The sequence below is a fragment of the Suillus fuscotomentosus genome, assembly GCF_016647785.1.
Source record: "Suillus fuscotomentosus strain FC203 chromosome Unknown F5891scaffold_111, whole genome shotgun sequence".
NCBI classification, from domain to species: Eukaryota; Fungi; Basidiomycota; class Agaricomycetes; order Boletales; family Suillaceae; genus Suillus; species Suillus fuscotomentosus.
In genome coordinates, this window is record NW_024539623.1 from 5,274 (window position 1) to 9,477 (window position 4,204).

Here is a 4,204-nt window from a genome sequence, read left to right on the forward strand (position 1 = left end):
CTTGGCATCAAACGGAGTGAACGTTACGACTCTCATGACCGCATTGCAAATTGAAGATTCTGCACTAGTACCATTTTCATCAGCATTCTTATCATAACAGCCTGATGACCATGCGACTGCATCATCTACTCGGATTGCACAGGTATCACCCGTTTATCTCATTTCGCACTATATAGTGCGAATGTTATTGTCATACTAATGTACCAAGTTTTCTTCTCATCCACACCCAGTTCTCTACCAATATGACTATATTTTCTAATGATGCCGCTTGGTGGCCGACCATCAATGCACATCGTTCTTCTAGCTATTTTATAGGTTCGTAGAGAGCAGTCGGATTTGATGCTGCCAATATTTCAATCTAACCTCTACTGCTGCCTTGCAGTTGCCGCCTTCGTTGGAATGACATACGATTGGGGTGAGCATGATGATATTCAAGGACTGCTGGTTTCTTACAAGTACTTTCAGCACTTACATTGGGACAAGAGGTATGTCGACGCTACGAACAGAGCAGCCATCTCGCTGAGAATGGTTTTATAGGTGGAACTGATCTGGGTGAGTAGAGTCTGGCGTCATAGGAACACACGAAAATACATTTGATTCCAGAGACAACGTTGGTCCCTAATGACAGCTCTGTATCTCAGCGCACGTACCTTATTTGTCACGGTTGCCATGTTGTGCTGACTTGAGAGTATTTTAGGCGCGCTACCTTGGAATCTTATCTGCTACGTATGTTCGGAGGGCTAGTACACAATCGGTGTCGTGCTAATCGTCTATCTCTCATAATCAGCATGTGTATGTTGGGTATGTCTCAGTACATTCGTTGTCTTTGCTTCGTCTGACCAATGGCATTCAGAGAGTGTTCCAACCATCTTGCTGTCAGACACAGTGAGTCTTCTGCACATATCACTGCCATTCCCTCCAATTAACCGTAGTGTCCTGTAGGAGTGGGTGTGGTTCTTCAATAATTTATTAGTTCACTAATGACTGTCGTGCTATACTGCCACAGATGTGGGTCTTTTTGGAGTGTGCGCTACCCGAGGCTGGTCGCTCACTGGATTCGTCAGGCCTAATTTCGTACATGGTATGGGATTGGACAGTTGATGTGGCATATGCAATGCTGTCGGGTAAGCTTGACACTTGCGAGACCTCAGCGGTTTTGACTTGACTGAAACATGCTGCAAGTCATCATCATCACTCGGTTGCATGCCATGTATCAGCAATCCAGAAAAATCCTGATGATTCTCATTGTCACCTTCCTGGCTGTCAGCATTCTTAACGGAGTGACCACCGTAATGACGACGATGCGGGTTTCAGAGGGTGAGCTTAATTGTAGATGGAAATCAATGTGCATGGGGCTCATTGATGAATTTCAGAGGGATTCATTCTCTCCGGCACTCATCAGTGCCAGATTGACTATACGAAAGATATCCTACTTCTTATGTCTGCTACTTGGATACTCGGCACCGCGTGGGAGGTCCTCGCACTGTGTCTCGCAATCTGGATTGCGGTAAAACACTTCCGTGAACTGCGGCAACATTTGGCAGGAGAGATTATAAGCGGCTGTTTCACGGTGTTGATAAAAAGTCACGTGGTTTACTTTGCGAGGTGAGCTCATGCTGTGATTATTGTTCCGTTTTACCACTGAAGTGTCGGACATGGTAGTTTTGTTGTTGTTTGTTGCTTCGAGCTCATTGTTGATTTCACTCCAGTATTCTCAACGGTATGTTAATCTTCCACTTACCTATGCACGCTACCATAATTTATCGTTTCTATAGGACAATTTACTGGACACTTATATTATTTCTGGGGTTCTTCAGATTCTCAGGGTCGTGCAGATGTTTGTGTTGGGACCGCGCCTGATCCTTGGCATTCGAGAATACCACGCTAAGCTTGTTGCCGATGCCGACACAGCGACTGTTATGACCTCAATCGCTTTCCAGGAGCGTGTGCATATATCGACTGGCAGTGGTGTGTGATACTTGGTGAAGTTAACAGTCGTCTAGTGCTCTGCAAGCAGTAGGATAATTTGTTTTTATTTATTCCCACTTTCATGTATTATTTGGTGTCCCCAAGTAGATTCCAAGGAGACATACAAAGTTGTCATTATTTAATCAAGTGATTTGCTATACGTGCTGACAATGTTTAAATTGATATCCTCAATATCTCTATATACTAGTACTAGCTGCCCACCCACATTTGCATCAACCACTGGTCTTTCTTTTCTCTGTGCGATGACAGTCATTCACATGATTGCTTGGGCAGGGTGCAGGAGGAAAGTCGACTGACAGTGCACTGCTTCAGTTCCTCAGCAATCCATCCTCGATTCATTTGCTCGCATCGTTCAATATCCCACCCTTGCTTTCTCACCTGAATCACACCGACTGGCTTATGGATGATGACCCATCCAATGTGATTACAAGGTGAGCAAAGCATGTTCGTGCATGCATAGCTTGATGACGTGAGGAATGAGTCTTAAGGCTGAAGCTGGTTAATGCTTGTGGACAAGCTTGCCTTTCACTGTCATTTGATGAGGTGGAAATACGGATACCAATATAAATATGTTTGGGATCATTGCTGAAACACCACTGGGGAATTCATGTACCCTTTCAAATATTGTGATATGAAGACCATGGTTATTTAACTGAGACTTAGCACCTCTGTGGAGTTGAGGGAGTTTGAAGCAATCCAGGGGGCTCACTTGAACATCTGGAAATCACACAGCAAACATAAAATAACTGACATGGTTCAAAATGGTGACAGCAACACACCCAGGAATGAACATTCAGGCATCAGCACCAGCGATAGTGCAGGAGTTGAGCATCTGCTGCTCGATGTCAGATTGCAGATGTGGTGGTTTGAGACGGTGAAAGGTGAATCTCTTGATGCAGCTGTGGCATGACGCCGGACCAGAAAAGTCAGCCATCAAAAATAGGGAGATTCACATGAAGAAGCAAATTTGCATCCTACTCTGGGTACCAATACCTTGCAGCGAGCATGCATCTCAATGTCTCATCTCACCCTTAGGTCATCTGTTGCTTCATGTGCACCCTCTCACTCTCCATGTCAGAAATTGGGCTACCGTATCATCTGGATGCTATAAATGGTGAGCTGATTTGTATCATGGAGTTGGTACAGTGGTAAGAGGCATCAGGTTTCACCAGAGATGTGAGATTCAGTGATTGATGTATGAAGATATATCATCACCCCTATATCAAGAGAGCGTTGAGAGAGCAGATGAGGCTTAGATGCACAATAGCTGAAGTCAGTAAAATTCTGTTAGCACACTATCAGAAAGCTGGAGATTTGAAGAAGTTGAGGGAATAGCTCACTGGATCATGCCAATGCACACCATCAACACTCATTCCAATGAAAACTGATCCAAATCATGCCACACTGAATCCATCATGCAGTTGATGCCCTTCTGTTGACTCACATTCATAGGGTAGCCTGAGTGGGAATGTAAATTGAAACAGCCTCTATATTTCACATGAACAAGCTACTATAACAATGCCAGAGACTATACTGACATCTCAGAACTCCAATTGACAATGAATATTTGAGACTTGAAAATTCTTGTGGCATCAGAGTCCTTGTATACTAACAGATTATACACAGCCAGTTCTATATGGGGTTGCTTAGCGAAAAACAATGGAAAAAAAATGGGACACTCACCATGAATGTAGATGTGAATAAAAAAAAAAAAAGTCAATCAGCTATATGATTTCATCAGGCGGCCTTGGTTAGGCTTTGAAGGAGTGGGATACTATAGCTAAGGACTAAGTACTTACTTCAATTTGTCATGATGTTAGTGTACCTGGGTGTGGACCGTGTGGATAATATACAATGCTGGTTTATGATGATAAAGGCTAGCGGGCATGGGCATTTGAGAACAAGAATATATCAGGTGAGCAGCCTCAGCGCGAACTAGACAGTCTAGACTCTAGTCTGATCGACCTTGACATGTCGACAGGCAAAGCACAAAGTTTGAAGTTCATGACAATTCGCAAGACACCCAGATAGGCTCGGGACCCCAGCCTAGCTTATATAACCACATCTCATCATGGAGTTTTAATTTCAGCAGATGTCCTGCATATATACTATTGGTTAAGATAGGGCTCATGCACAAACCACCAATGTGTGATGCATTGTGACTGACTGTGACCTGATGTGACCTCTAAGCAGTGGTGACAAAATCTCGGAGCGC